Source organism: Hibiscus syriacus, unplaced genomic scaffold (genome assembly GCF_006381635.1).
Source record: "Hibiscus syriacus cultivar Baekdansim isolate YM2019G1 unplaced genomic scaffold, ASM638163v2 tig00012307_pilon, whole genome shotgun sequence".
NCBI classification, from domain to species: Eukaryota; Viridiplantae; Streptophyta; class Magnoliopsida; order Malvales; family Malvaceae; genus Hibiscus; species Hibiscus syriacus.
In genome coordinates this window covers 202,129-219,342 of record NW_024062269.1, presented here as the reverse complement: position 1 = coordinate 219,342, position 17,214 = coordinate 202,129, and the positions used below count along the sequence as shown (strand labels likewise).

Sequence of the window (17,214 nt, the reverse complement as noted above, 5' to 3'; positions counted from 1 at the left end):
TTGGTTCTTCGGCGATGTTCAGTATTTCCGGCGACGGTCAGGGTTTCCTTGGTAAGCCTCTTCTTCCTTTTTTTTTTCTTCTGATTCTTTGCTGCTGAGATCGTTGGTATAGTTTTTTTGTTTTTCTTTTCTTTGTTTTTTTTTTCTCTCCGGTTCTGTTTCTTTTTCTGTCCCCCTTTCTTTTTTTTCTTCGCAGGTGGGTGGTGGCTTTTATAGCCACCACCGGTGTTCGTCTCGGACCGGTCCGAAGAGGGGGCTTCGGTGAGTCACCAGACTACCAGTGGTGACTCACCCCGTAGCCTTGGCGTGGACGGCCGGCGTTGATCTTCTGGAAGCATCATTCGGGACGTGGCAGCGGCGGAGGCGGTGAGGGCTTCTGGAAGCAGCAGCAGCGGCGGCCGCGTGGCCCTAGGGTATCATACCCTAGGGTTTGTGCTGGATGAGTGTGGGCCGTTGGATCTCTCAGATCCAACGGCTGTGATGAGGCGGCTGAGGATGATTAGGGTTAGGAAACCCTAACTGGAAACCTAAACATTTAGGGTTTCTAGTTAGTTTTGGACCGGTTCTGGTTGGTTTGTAACTGGACCGGTCCAGTTGTAATTGGGCCTGTAAATATTATTATGTATTTAATATATTTAATGTAAATTAATAATAATAATAATAATGATAATAATAATAATAATGATAATAATAATAATAATAATAATAATATAATAATGATAATAATAATAATAATAATAATAATAATAATATAATAATAATAATAATAATAATATAATAATAATAATAATAATAATAATAATAATAATAATAATAATATGGATAAAAAATTTAGTATCTTCAGACTTCTAGGTGCTTTAAGACAGCTCTTTTCTTAATATTAAAAAATAAATAAATATTAAAGTAACATCTTTCTAAAAATAATTAAATAAATTAATATATATATATATAATTTATAAAAATATGATATTTATTTATTTAAGAATATCAGAAAAGGACTTCTAGGTGCTTTAAGACAGTCCATTTCTTAATATTAAAAAATAAATAATATTAAAATATGATTATTTTTCTTAAAAGTAATTTATATAAAATTAAAATTTTAAATAGGATTTTTTTTATATATATATAAATATAAAAATAAGCAAATAAATATTATTTATTATATATATTTATATGATACATAATAATAATCAATAATAATTAAATATATAAACATATAAAAATAAATAATGATTAAAATAAAATTATATTATTAAAATATAAACGGTAATAAAACTTGTAAAATAAATGAAAATATTAAAATTAAGGACTAAATTATAACATATTAAAACTAAAAGCTCTAATTTAAAATATTATAAAAACTAAGTATTAACAGGGGCTAAATATATTATTTACCCTAAATTACATAATTACGGGAAAGGACTAAAATATAATAAAATAAAATTCAGGAACAAAATTAAAATGCTCGAAAACTTAATTTAGTGACTAAAATATAAGTCTATAAAATCAGGAGGATAATACGTATGGTTTTCCCATACGGAAAATTACACAGAGGCCCTCATCAAAACTACGTCGTTTTGGTAAGGGTATAAATAGGCCAAAATAGGCCTAAATTATCATTTCTCTCCATTTGCTTCTCTCTCTTAGAGAGAGAAGCTAGAGCTTCTCTCTAGAGCTCACTCACCGGAGGAATACCAGTGACAGGCCGGTCACCGTCGCCGGCCACCGTGGACGGTGGCCGGAATTTTATAAAATTACCCAAAAAAATCCTCTTTTATTTCTAAATCCGATTCCGGCTTCCTCTTGTTCTAAAAAAACCCCAAACTCCGTAGATCTAAATTTTTACCTTCGGTTTTTTTTTTGTGGTTTTCCGGTGATTTGGATGCTCCGACGAAGGTAAGTTGCTCGGTATCTTCACTCTATTTTTTTTTCTGTTTGATTGCTCTGTTTGTTGGGTATTTTCTCTAGCTTCCTTCTCTTGCTCTCTCTATCGATTCCCCTCTTCTCTTTGTAGGCTCGGTGGTGGCTTTTATAGCCACCACAAAGCTCTCCATGGACCGGGTAATAAGGGGGAGTTCGGTGAGTCACCAAACTATGGTGGTGACTCACCTATAGCTTCAATGTGGAGGGGCAGCTGTCGCTGGAAGCTACTGGAAATGCTGCGTGGAGGGGCTGCTGCAGCTGCTGGAAATTGCTGGAAATGCAACGTGGAGATGCTGGAATGGAGAGGTAAAAATGGTGATTACAGCTGCCCCTCTTTGCTCGTTGCGGTGGAACAGGAATGGAGCAAAGACATAAAACACCATTTTTAGCTTGAAATGTTTAAACTTCTGAGCTACAAGTTCTTCTCATTATGAACTTTTTGCTGGGAATGACGATCCACCTCCTTCTGTGATGGATTTGACAAAAGGTTAAACAATGTTGATGTTGATATTTCTCTCTATGACGAGTCGAACAAAAGGTTAAATAAGTTCTTCCCATTATGCACTTCTTCTTCTTCAGATGAGTTCTTCTCATTATGAACTTCTTCTGGAAATGATGATCCTTAAAAGAGGTGGATTTGAGCAAAAGGTTGAACAAGCTCTTCTCATTATGAACTTCTTCTGGAAATACTGATACTGATCTATTTCCTTCTGTGATAGCATCAAACAAAGGTTGAACAAGCTCTTCTCATTATGAACTTCTTCTTCCTTCTTCATATGAGTTCTTCTCATTATGAACTTTCTCTGAAAAAGTTAATCCATCAAGTGATGAATTCAGGCAAAAGGTTAAACAAATTCTTCTCATTATGAATTTCTTCTTCCTCTTCAGATAAGTTCTTCTCATTATGAACTTTCTCTGGAAATGTTAATCCATCAAGTGATGAATTCGAGCAAAAGGTTAAACAAGTTCTTCTCATTATGAACTTCTTCTTCCTCTTCAGATAAGTTCTTCTCATTATGAACTTCTTCTTCCTCTTCAGATAAGTTCTTCTCATTATGAACTTTCTCTGGAAAAAATAATTCATCAAGTGATGAATTCAGGGAAAAGGTTGAACAAATTCTTCTCATTATGAATTTCTTCTTCCTCTTCAGATGAGTTCTTCTCATTATGAACTCTAACTGGCACTGCTGATCCACCGGGTGATGAATTTAAGCAAAAAGTTGAACAAGTTCTTCTCATTATGAACTTCTTCTTCTTCTTCAAATGAGTTCTTCTCATTATGAACTCTAACTGGTAATGATGATCCATCAAATGATGAATTTAAGCAAAAAGTTGAACAAGTTCTTCTCATTATGAAATTCTTCTTCCTTCTTCAGATGAGTTCTTCTCATTATGAACTTTCTCTGGAAATGTTGATCCATCGAATGATGGATTTGAGCAAAAGGTTGAACAAATTCTTCTCATTATGAATTTCTTCTTCCTTATTCAGATGAGTTCTTCTCATTATGAACTCGTCCTGGAATGTTGATCCATTGAATGATGGATTTGAACTTTGCTAAAATCTTTGAAATTCCTGTCAAATATTCAACATGGATAAAATGAATGAAAATGCTCCTATTTTGCAAATGTCTAAATATGATGCATGAATGTTGATGCAATCTTCGTTTAACTTCAAAATGGTGAACTCGGTTTTCCTCCACTTCATCATTTATTGCCAGGGTCACCTCTGGATATCAGTGTAGCAACTTATGCTATCAAGCTTGCATTTCTGAAGAACCATCTGATCAACTTGTATCTTTATGTCTTCTTTGCTTCATGAAAGTCTCAGAAGAATTGTTTCATTTGTGGAACTCTTGTCGTAGTCAGAACTATGACCTTGATGCCCCATTTTGTCTTGGATAAAACCAACTTTCTTTGCTTGGAGTTGTGCAGAAATCCGATAAAGCTTTCATCTTTGAAAAGAGAATCTGTCATCTTTAAAAAGGGAATCTACCATCTTTGAAGAGTGTAGATGTAGATATGCCTGACTCAGCAAGGATTAATTAGGAGAGTAGAGTCTGTTCTGATTTGACTCTTGAAACACATCACAAGGAAGATTTATTCCAATTTTTTTCATGTCTCCACATATAATCAGATCTCGAATAAGGCAACTTGGACCATATTATGTCGAGATGCTTAACAACAACTTGTCGTTTAACTAGTTTCTTGTGGTTAAAATTTCAGCTCTCCATCTGCGGAAAGAAATCTTCATCATATCTCATCTTATAATCTTGAAGTTGAAAAAGACAAACTTGATCTTGGATCAAAAATGGAAACCATATGATCACAACATTGGTTCAACGTCATAATCACTGGGTCGTAAAACATTTGATAACACATTATCATCTCATGTGGCTTCTGCTTGGATGTAAAATATTTAACAACACATTCATTCTTTCTTGTGGTTTCTGCTAAGATTTCTCAAACATTGAAGCTTTTTTCATGGTGTTCAAAGTTTTTGTATGATGTCATAAGACCACTTGAGAACAAAACTCAATGGGGATTCAAGTGTAATGTTGGTATGACCAAAAAGTTGGTCAAATTCACAAGATATGCTAGTGTTGAATTGAATAGGAGACACTAACTGATCTTGATATCATCTCGGGCAAAGACAAATGTGATACTGATCACGCTTTCTTTCATAATGAGAATTGTAGGAAGTAGAAACACATCCGCTATAGGATTCATGTACAGAAAGAGGTTCATGAAATTCTTACTGCTGGGGATAAAACGCACATGATAACCCAAAATAGATAAAAACTCAGTTCTGCCTGGCTAGCAATAATGACCCCAGTAACAACGGGAATAACAGTAATGTAAGTGAGTCAAGTCTCAGAAGAATGTCATCAAGCAAGTAAAAACTGATGTGAAAAACAACTTCATAATCCCAACAGTATGGTTGAAACTAAATGCCAGGAACCTCAAAGAAATATTTTCAATTATCACTGACACATAAAAGGCCAAATTTAAAGCTGAGATCTTGAGGAACTGAACCTTGGAACGAGTAGTCTACCTGGGGACCATCTTTATTCATGCAACCATAATGTAGCTTAACAAAGAACATACTATCATGTGACATACGGTTAAGAATATTAGGTATTTGAAAACATACTTGCTGAGTAAACATTTGTTCAACAACATGATCATAATGTAACTGCCTGATGAACGAAGCAATTATGTATAGTCAGCTAGACTGTCACTGTTTCACCATTTTCATTCTTCATATATTTATGTCTCATTGGAAATATTTGTTCAAGTCAATGATCTTGACACATGATGATATGGGCCTTCAACATGCCCCAACATTTGCTAATACAAGCATGCAGAATGCATCAACATTCCTGATTCTGATTGAAATGGGCTTTCAGCATGCTCCAACATTTGCTTCTTGTTAATCTGAGCCTTCAAAATGCCCCACATGGATCTGTCTGAAGGAACCTTTAAAATGCCTCAACATTTGCTGATACAGATGCTAAAAGTATGCTCAATGTTACTTCTTGTTGAGATGAACCTCCAAGAATGCCCAAATATTCATATTGCTGTGAGCCTTCAAAATGCCCCAATATTCTATTTCTGGTTGAAATGGGCCCTCAAGATGTCCCACATGAAACATTTCTGTCTGAAATGGGCTTTCGAGATGCCCTAATATTCTGTTTCTGATTCACTCTCAATGTCTGTTTGACTTGAATATCATTATCTGAACAAGGTCCAATTTTGACAATGCACTGTTGTAGGTACTTGTGGATTTATTCGTGCCCCAAATTTGTTTATCTTGAATGCTCTTATTATGGTGTCACTAAACAGCAGTGTTGTCAAGTAACTGGAGGAATCCTCTTCACGTTGTCACAGACTTAAGAAACAATCAATCATTTTGACAGAAACGTCTGAGATATGTGCCTCTTTTGAATGAAGTGACCATTTTCTGTATATAGAGGGATTTAATCAGACAGAGTAGTAAAAATAGCTTGGTAATCCGTTCCAGACTGACACAGTGGCTTATCATCTTTCAGTGAAGGCCATCTCTGAAATATTTTTTTTTGTGGGAGAGAAACCAATTTATGCAAACAGTAATCTGATGCAATGGCAAGACTACATATACAATGGTACACGCTCATCAAAAATCCGCACCCATGCCACATGTTGATTCTGATAACAACTCATCTGATTATGAAGCGATCTTTCAGGATGATTTCACAGATATTGATAGTTCTTCTGATATCGAGGAAATCATGAATTCTGATTCTGATGAGGAGAGTAAACTGTTATACTTGACAAAAATGGGATTCTCAGAGGTTGAGGCTTCAATAACCATGGAGAGATGTGGTTCAGATTCATCAATTACAGAATTGACAGATTTTATATGTGCTGATCAAATGGCTAAGGTTACTGATGCACTTCTTATGGTAGAAGATAGGAAGCCATTATGCAATGATCCCAATTACAAGAAAAGGCGAAACTTGGGCTATGATTTGTGGAAAAGGAAGAAGCAGAGGAAGCTTGAAAAGAAGCTTCTTAATGAAGATGATCATGCAGTTCATCTTTCAATTCCAATGATCGGTTCTGGGGTTCCTACCGAATCAGATCAGATAACTCAAAGAACACTTCCAGAAGATGCTATTGGGTCTCCTTATTTCTACTATGAGCAAATTCATCTTTTAAATCCAATGATTGGTTTTGGGGTTCATACCAAACCAGATCAGATAACTCAAAGAACACTTCCAGAAGATGCTATTGAGTCTTCTTATTTCTACTATGAGCACATGGCACTTGCTCCAATTAATGTTTGGACTGGAATATCACAGTACTTATTCGATGTAGAGCCAGAATTTGTAGATTCGAAGCATTTTCATGCTACTACACTGAAAAGGGCTATATTCATAATTCTGCCAATTGAGAACAGATTTTCTCTTATTCTGCTTCCTCCATGTACTGATGTTTTTCTATTGACAAAGAAATGATGGCCTTCCTGGGATCCAAGAACAAAGTTGAACTATTTATAAACATGTACAGGAAGTGCCAAATTGACAGAAAGGACCTGTAAGGCTCTTGAAGCTTATGACAATGAGCCACCTTCGAATATCCAGAAGTATGTTCTTGATGAGTGCTGAAAATAGAATCTGGTATGGGTTAAAAAGAATAAAATTGTTCCACTTGAATCTGATGAAGTGGAAATGCTTCTAGGTTTCCCTAAAAACCATACACGAGGAGGAGGATCATTAGAAACATGTTCCTCTAGGTTATCAATGTCCTGTCTCTTTTCTCTGGAATCAGTGATGCAGAGATTGCCTTCTATTGTCTTGGCATATCTTTGAAAACAGATGTGTAAGAACTGAATGATGATCGGTTGGAGCAATTGATGAGTAGTTTTGGCGAATTCGACCTTGTTGTCAGTGTCATCCAGCGTAACAACCTTACTGGAAGAAATAAACATCATCATGATGAACTAGAAGATTTTTGTTAGTGCATTTTCTTGCAATGACTGCCACAGTGACTGTCTATTCTGCTGCTCCAAAATATACACTGCCATATCCCACTCTTCCCTAACCATGGAAAGGTTTAGTTGATGGTAAAACTGGTTATCTCAACTTTTAGAATCCTGTACGGTATACAAATGTAGAATTTGTTCCAACGTCTTATTCTATGCCATAAGTCGTCAAATTCAAATTCAACAATCTTCTGAAGGACATAATGGATATCATTTTGACAAAGAAAGTGATCGGCGTAGAAGAAGTAGCAATGATGTATCAAGACTTGAGCTAACACCAGAGTGCAGGTAGTAACTTGTTCATGGCTTTATGATGTAATCTTCTAGAGAACATGAATTGATGGTTGGGGAAAATAATCTGTCTGGTGATGCTTATCGCCCTCAGCATGAGATAAACGATAATCTTTCTTGATGAATTGCTAATGTCATAGGAGAGTGTCACAAGTTCAATTCTCCAGACTTTCTGGCTTCTTGGACCACTTGCCTTCAAAAATGTGAAGCGCTTCATTCTTCTGGCTTCGTTCATTCTTTTTCTACAACAGAGGTAGAATAAGCAACAATTGCTTTAAGGACCTTCCTCATTTGAGACTGTACTGTTTGAAAATGTTTTTTCTCCTTTCTTTATTGAAGAATGAAAGAATTTTGCAAAGTATTACCCCTTTCAGATTCACAATATAATCGAATCATAAACAATGAGTTTAATGAATATCAAATAAATCAACAACACTTTTAAATCATTCAAAAATCATAGTTCTATGGCAAGTGTCAAAATTATTGACTGATTTGAGGTGTAGGTTGATTTTGGTAAAGTAGGTTCTTTCAAGTTGGTTCAGTATGTCGTTTCGGCTTCCACTATCTTGAAGAAAAGGTTGTTATGTTCATCTTGTAAAGATGCTTCTCATTTCCAAAATCTCAGGAACGTCTTTGGGATGTGCGGTGCTTCTTTTAAGAGCTTAAAATTGTCTCTTATGTCGTTGTTGCACCATTCAATATTCGAGCCGCCTTTTCAGGTTTTCAACTCAAATCCTCCTTTGGTTCTAAGATGTTATTTAAAAATTTACATCTTGAACCCCCTTTTATCATTTTTCATATCATGTATTAAAGATTTTAAAAACCAATTTTTGCAAATAAAAATCAATCTTGAGAGGCGGAATGAATTCTAAAGATATTCTCTTTTACTTAGAAATCCATGTATGATTAAAATGGACTTTTCAGGTACGTAATGTAGGTCATGGCTTATGGTTACGAAAGAAAGGGATAAAAAGGCCCAAATAAGTGTTTAAGGGTAATCAAACCAAGGATCAATTCATTCTGATGCCATCAATCTTGCCTTGCTTAACTTGGATCTGCTTTGTTGGAGATTTTTCCATCATCTAGATCCCTCTAGACTGCCAAATTTTGGATTCATTTCCATTTTCTAATATCTTCAGCATTTCTTGCTCTTCTTGTTTATACTTGATCAACCTTGTAACTTGAGGCTCAATAATTCACCCATCTTGATTTAATTTTTTTTCTTTTTCTTTTTTCTTTTTTTTTCTATTTCTTTCCTTTTTTTTCTTTTTTCCTCTTTTTTCTTTTTTCCTTTCTTTGCTGGATTTTATTTTCTTTGCTGGATGAGTATAATACTTCAATTGCTTTGAGCATCTCCTTTTCCTTTTGCATTTTGGAGGTTTTCCATTATTCTTGATTGGATTGATCTTCAAGCACTCTGTATTTGACATACTTTATAGTTCAAAACTTTCATGACTTCATGGAAACTTGTCTTCGTAATAAAAATGTATTAACAATCTTTATTCTTGTGAGCAAATATCCTTCACCTTGACCCTAATGTGGAGGGTGATCCTTGGTTAGGGTTGAATCAGAAGAAAAATCATTCAGGCTCAAGTGGGGACAACAAAGGATATATATATATATATATTAAAGGATAAATGAAACAATGCCGTTCGTCATCTCATACACAGAAACCTTTGTAAAAAGAGGTATCTCCAGGTGGATGAATATTCAAGATTAATTTTACTTACATGAAAAATGTAATTAATGCATGATATATTTATTTCAATCAATCACTTTCCCCTTCTTCTTTGAGTATGCCCTAATCACTCGAAATTATCATCAATGAGTTGGTCCATGATGCCTCATCTCGTCTCTTCTTGCAGTAAAATTCACGGATAATTGAAAGTTTGGTTCTTTTGAGGTCTTTTGGTTTATGATGGTTTTGTGTTTGGAAGGATAAATGTGTGACTCTTAAAGTCATGTATATGGTGGAAGGGGTAATATCATAAACCAACCAACTCTATCCGAGAAGGTAAACATCTAGAGTTGATGTCTCAAAAACAAGTAGAGACATTTCTTCAGAATCTCAGATAAATGTAGTGTCAGGATTTGGTTTTGGTAAGGGTCGAGTAATTGACATTGGATGGGATATTGAAGATATAATTTTACCACTTGCCAATAGATCTATAACTCTTGCAAATTTAAAAGAATATTTAATCTACTTGATACTCAATAATCTCAAGATTAAAACTTGATTCTTTGCTCATAACCATAAAAGCAACACAATTTATTTTTTTGCACAAAAGGCAGAGAAAGGAACAGAAAAATATTCAAACAAGATGCTGAAAATAGAAAAGTACTATAGTGGTAGATAACACTTCCACTTATTTATTTATCATGACTCATCACTCCTCTATTGTTGGGTATGTACTTGGCCCAGGATTTTTATCCTTATTTGCTCCCCATTTCTTGATCATTTCTTGTGTCAAGACTCCCTTATCGACGAGCGTCTCTATTTCCTTTAACAGTGACCAATAATTCCCTGTTGAATGTCCAGATACTCCCAAGTGAAAATTACAGAAGCTATTTTGATCATAGCAATGAGCATAAGGCCTTGGTGACACCTTCACCAATCTTGGTGTAATGTATTGAGCTTTAACAAAATGAGGGCACAAGTCTGAGATAGATTCTTGAAACACCTTTAGAGTTTTTCTCGCTCGCGAGGCTATCACTTTCTTTGATCGTTCTGAACGAATAAATGCTCTCATGTTATCGAGGGGGTTTTGGGTGCTCATTTCACCTATAATTGGGGTAGTGTTCACCAGACTCCTTAGATTGCCCCTTGAGACCAAATCTTGAATCTGTCTTGAATTACCATGCTCTTTAATAGGTTCTTGATCATCAGACACTATCACATCGAACTCATCATTATCATTCAAAACCTTATTCATAGCCTTCACAGTGGGATCCTTTAAGGGTTTCTCTCCATGGAGTACAACATTTATCAGGTCCATCAGTTTTGTCATTTGCTCTTTTGAATCATTATGGGATTTTTTACTTGATCAATCATCTCTTGTTGAGTCTTGATAAGTTGCTCTTGTAGTTTCTCAATTCTACCAACCCTTGCTAAAATCTCATTCATGGTTCTTATCCTTGTTTAGGAAGACCAAGTTAGCTCCACTTTGATTTCAGAAATTCTATCATGGAATTCTCCACGAATTACTCTCATGTTTTCATGTTTAAATGTATGTAAAATAGTTTAAAACCAAATGTAATTATGTAAAAATGAAAATGTAAATACAAACGTAAAAATGCAAATGCAAATTCAAATGTAAATATGTGAATGTAACAATAAAAATGCAAATTGTATAGTACAAAAACAAATATAAAAGTATAAATGCACAATGAAAAATGCAAAGATGCAAAATGCAAATGCATGTATGAAAAGGTGTTTACTCAAGAGTGATTATCTTAGAACAGATTTCATTGAACACAAAAGTTTCGGTACATCAAACAAAACTTTACATATAGGGATATATTTCATTCCTAACTTCTCCAAAGCCAAATTAGTTTATCAACTTAAGGGACATATTGCTTGTCTGGACTGCAACCTCTTCCATGACATTCTCTTTCATTTTCTGTGTCACTTCTCGGAGTTGCTCATTTTCCCTTGTAAGAGATCTTTTCTGTCCAAGAAGTTCTTGAATAAGATCTTCATATATGTTGCAGTTCTTTTTCAGCTTGGTGACCCCTGCTATCCATTCTTTTGGGGTACTTCCTAGGCCAGCATTTTGAAAGGTTTGACTGATCTTCTGAAAATCTTCATGCATGGTTTTCATTTCTGTGCTCAATTTCTCATCTTGGTCGTTCAAGTCCTTCAAATAACATGCTTGAGCTTCATAAAAATCTCCACTACTCTGAATGTCCCGACTGATACTCTTACCATAGACTGCTTTTGGTATCAATCTGGCAGAATCTTTATGGATTACTTTTGGTATTAATATAACCGGTTCTCTGTGTGCAGAACTTCCCTCGATCCTCGTAGTTTCCTCAGGATGTCTTTCTTTGGCCGCATCATATTTTGTTTGATCATAAAACTTTTTGTCCATTTACGATTTCTTTCCAATATGATGAACAATCTTTCAAGCCAACACCTTTTGGTTATGCCATGATCATGTAATGCAAACAAAAGAAATCAATATGAACATATTAGAGCAATGTAATATGCATGAAAAAAAATAGAATAGTTAGTACCAACTAAAAAAAATCTATTTATCAATGTATAAATCTTAATCTTATGCTTTCTAGTTCCATGCTTTGTTTGGAAAATTTAACCTAACCGCATGATTTCTAGTTCGCATGCATTTATTCAGGAAAAAGGAAATAAAATAAATTAAAAGCTAAAACTTATTTCTCCTTTGTGTATACTTACTTACAATGGTTTCAGATCAGGAGAGTTTCTAGGGTTTATTATATGCAGGTTTTTAGTTCTAGAAGTAAAGGTACTCGAACTGTCCTTGTTGATGCCCCCTTGGGCTGTCAAACCCTCAATCCTAGTCCATTACAGACTTAAGCGGATCGAGTTCAATTCGAGGGGACACATTTCTCTATGACTGACACGGAGAATAAATTCTCACGAAGACATAGAGCATATGAACCCCGAAAGTTACTTGCTAGGTCTGACACGGAGAATAAATTCTCACGAAGACGTCGCTTTCACTCCCACTTAAAAGGGACAAACTCAATTATAGAGCTTTATGTTATGCAATGCAAGTGTTGTGTGTGAGGAGAAATGTTCAAACCTCTAACAAATAAATAATAAAATTTAATATTTGAAAATAAAGCATTAAATAACATATAAATATTATGAAAATAATAAGTATATATAAAAATTTTGAAAAGAAAGAATTAAAAATTAAATATATGAATTTTTAATTTTCTAATTGATAGAGGCAATTAATAATTAGTTTTAAAGTTTGACATCATCCCCAGCGGAGTCGCCAAGCTGTCGTAACCGGTTTTCGTCCGGGCACGAAATATACTTGGCGGGAAAATTGATGTAAATAAATGGTTTTGAAAATAATTTGGGAGTCGCCATCGGCCTTTTGGGTCAGGTTGGTCGAATACCTAAAAAATATCTTTTAAAAGAGTTTTTAAGAAAACATCAATTAAAAGATAAACTGATCTGCGTTTTAACCAAAAATTCGTTCTTTTTAATAATAAAAAGGGATTCGTGGTCGGTTACGTTTAGGGAAGGATTAGCACCCCTACAATGCCCAAAATTGGTACTTTTTAATTATAAATTGTCTCTATTATTAGAAATTTAAAAATTCAAAATATATTTAATTTATAATCCTATTATTTCAAAATTATGATTATGAAGAAATATATTAATTTAAATATATTTATAAATAAAATATTTATTTATTTAGAAATATCAGAAAAGGACTTCTAGGTGCTTTAAGACAGCTCTTTTCTTAATATTAAAAAATAAATAAATATTAAAGTAACATCTTTCTAAAAATAATTAAATAAATTAATATATATATATATAATTTATAAAAATATGATATTTATTTATTTAAGAATATCAGAAAAGGACTTCTAGGTGCTTTAAGACAGTCCATTTCTTAATATTAAAAAATAAATAAATATTAAAATATGATTATTTTTCTTAAAAGTAATTTATATAAAATTAAAATTTTAAATAGGATTTTTATTTAATATATATATAAAATATAAAAATAAGCAAATAAATATTATTTATTATATATATTTATATGATACATAATAATAATCAATAATAATTAAATATATAAACATATAAAAATAAATAATGATTAAAATAAAATTATATTATTAAAATATAAACGGTAATAAAACTTGTAAAATAAATGAAAATATTAAAATTAAGGACTAAATTATAACATATTAAAACTAAAAGCTCTAATTTAAAATATTATAAAAACTAAGTATTAACAGGGGCTAAATATATTATTTACCCTAAATTACATAATTACGGGAAAGGACTAAAATATAATAAAATAAAATTCAAGAACAAAATTAAAATGCTCGAAAACTTAATTTAGTGACTAAAATATAAGTCTATAAAATCAGGAGGATAATACGTATGGTTTTCCCATACGGAAAATTACACAGAGGCCCTCATCAAAACTACGTCGTTTTGGTAAGGGGTATAAATAGGCCAAAATAGGCCTAAATTATCATTTCTCTCCATTTGCTTCTCTCTCTTAGAGAGAGAAGCTAGAGCTTCTCTCTAGAGCTCACTCACCGGAGGAATACCGGTGACCGGCCGGTCACCGTCGCCGGCCACCGTGGACGGTGGCCAGAATTTTATAAAATTACCCAAAAAAATCCTCTTTTATTTCTAAATCCGATTCCGGCTTCCTCTTGTTCTAAAAAAACCCCAAACTCCGTAGATCTAAATTTTTACCTTCGGTTTTTTTTTTGGTGGTTTTCCGGTGATTTGGATGCTCCGACGAAGGTAAGTTACTCGGTATCTTCACTCTATTTTTTTTTCTGTTTGATTGCTCTGTTTGTTGGGTATTTTCTCTAGCTTCCTTCTCTTGCTCTCTCTATCGATTCCCCTCTTCTCTTTGTAGGCTCGGTGGTGGCTTTTATAGCCACCACAAAGCTCTCCATGGACCGGGTAATAAGGGGGAGTTCGGTGAGTCACCAAACTATGGTGGTGACTCACCTATAGCTTCAATGTGGAGGGGCAGCTGTCGCTGGAAGCTACTGGAAATGCTGCGTGGAGGGGCTGCTGCAGCTGCTGGAAATTGCTGGAAATGCAACGTGGAGATACTGGAATGGAGAGGTAAAAATGGTGATTACATGTGTGTTTGACAATGATGAAAAGAATTTTGAGATGGGGGGAGGATAAGCGTCATGATAAGATGCGCAACAATGTGTGGAACATAGTAGTTTACTTTATAGTTCAGGTTCTCCTCTCCTCCTGATTGCAGCTACTATTTCTTTGTTGTTTATTGGGATTAACTTTAAAAAACTTTAATGCATCTCAATCTTTGCATGCATCTCAGGGTTTTTGGGCATGGGCTGTGACTTTACCCATATCAGTGGTTAATGCGAGTGACAGATATCCAAACATTCAGGCTGAAGACATTATAGGGTGGATTATCTGGTTTGTGGGTGCCTTTGTTTAACTTTTAGCTGATAAGGACAAATTTTCTTTCAAGAACTCTCCCGAAAGCAAAGAAAGTGGTGTGATGTTGGACTATGGAAATACTCTCGCCATCCAAACTATTTGGGTGATGTGAGCATCATAATATTCCAGTGAAGCAATAAACAACAGAGAAAATTTGCAAAAACTGCTCTTTCTTATGCATTTGTTTGCACGCTTCCCTAGATGACACTAGCTAATGGCGTGTTTTATTTTAGTGTCCCGAATGCTAACTGATTTTGGGATTAACCTATGGTGCTTGGACTCGTATAAGTATCAGGCATGGGTATGCATTCAAGTCTTTTTCTCTCTGAATTTTTCCATGTATTTGGCTTGGAAGGTCAGGCCAATGCTCATCTACTTCAACAAAAATGAAGAATTAGAACAACATAGGGATTGAGTGCATACTTCATCTCGGTCTAGTTAGTTTCCATACTCTCTCATATGCTGCCTTTCACTTTTGTTGTTCAGTTGTGTGATCCTCGGACATAAAGGACAGTAGGCTCATCTGTTTTTACTTTTTCGACATCATTCCTGATGTTAAAATCTACCCAGTTTACTCCTATCATAGTTAGATCTGGACTCCGTTCTCAATTTATGTTCTTTTGTACCATTTATCACACGTCTGTTAATGTATGCTGTAATAGTTGGATGCATATAAAGTTTGCCTTTTAGTTTGATGGTTGAGTTGAACCTGGCTCAATAGGAACTTGGGATTCAAGTTGAGAAATGTGGGGTTTGGGGTTAGTTTTGATGTAATGAGGTATGTATCTCTTTGTTCATCTGATTGACGTGACATGGTATTCCTTTTGGTCAAAGGGAAAATAGGGTTGAAGCCATGACACATTGCCTTAATAATTTTATAAACAATTCGTAACAAATATTTGGCCAGATTTTACTTTCCTGGGGATACTTTGTGGCTTCTATTCCTATACTTGAAGGTTCTGAGTGGCTTGTGGTACTCATTGGGCCAATCTTTCTGATGTTGTTGCTTCTCTTTGTTAGTGGCCTACCGATTCTCAAGGTTTGATTTCCTTGCTTCAGGGTTTTGTTTACTTCTATTAAAATATTGCTATATACTGATGTCATCTATGGACACAGGCTCGGCAGATAAGAAGTTTGGTAATGTGGATGCATATAGGATTTACAAGAAAAGAACTACGTTAATCGGTCATCACTGTTTAATCTCTCGAAATATGCAAGTGGAGGCAAAGTTACTGAGTGATAACACTTTCTGATTTCAGCCCTCTTATTCCACTCCCGCCAGCGGTATACGGGAACCTGCCGCATTGGTTCAAAGCTGTTTTTCTCTTTGAATTTCCTGTCTACAGCCGTTATTTATATGGAAACCGGTGAGTCTAAAACTAGTCTTTTTGTTAGTTGTCACTTTTGGGATGTCATACAATCTTAAACCTATTTTGAAACATCAAAATATGAACCTCTTGGGGTACAGAAATGGTAGATCATATTGTTGTAACGTTTGCAGTACGCTTATAAACCTTATGTTGTTGCTCACCGGACATAAAAGAACTTTTATGTGCTGTGCACTGAGTGTGAGTAAAAGCTTTAATCTCTAGGAACAAATATGGAATTCAAAGATTCCGAGTATCATCTTACCCTGTTTCACATCTCGAAACCAGTTTCCCGGATTGTTCGATCAAAGAATATCAACAATGCTGTAGTTCTACCCTGTTTCAAATGCTACTGATTGAAGGGTTTTTTCATATAGTTTTACAGGCGCAGCAACAGCCAAGGACGAAGCAGGGATGAACAGAAGCTTGGTTAGCGCTTCCTGATCTTTGGATTTTCCAGGTCGTGGTGGATGAGGTTCCAAAAGTTTTACTGGCACGTTTCAGATGGCCTTAAGAGCAGTTCAACCAGTTAGTTTGTCAACAGATATGAATATTCAAGGCTGTGTGGAACCTACTCTTGATAGACTTACAGTTGATAGGAGCTTGGATAGTGAGTTTGAAGGATGGTTTTCAGAAGGAGATAGTTCTAGTTTCAAATCTAACTTTTTTAACAGAAGAGCCAAAAGACTATTGTTAAGGGAAGCCTTAGATCAAGTCAGTATTTCAACAGTTTCTTCTTCAGCCTTTTCGGATCTCTTGGAGGAAGCTTTAGCTATTTGAGAAATTAGTAAACTACTGGGGGTTTCTTTTAAGTAAGGGAAGGTAGTCTTTTAGGGGGGAAATCATCAATTTGAAGAAAGGCTTGAATTTGGTCAATTAAGGAGTTTTTTATGGGGTAATCAAATTATTTATTAATTAATGATGAAGGCAAAGTTAATCAT

The 17,214-nt window shown here is 34.7% G+C and overlaps 1 pseudogene; it reads left to right on the top strand.

The window, feature by feature from the left end:
* The first annotated feature begins 14,589 nt into the window (after nt 1-14,589).
* LOC120205161 lies at nt 14,590-16,799 on the top strand (annotated as a pseudogene).
* The last annotated feature ends 415 nt before the right edge of the window (nt 16,800-17,214 follow it).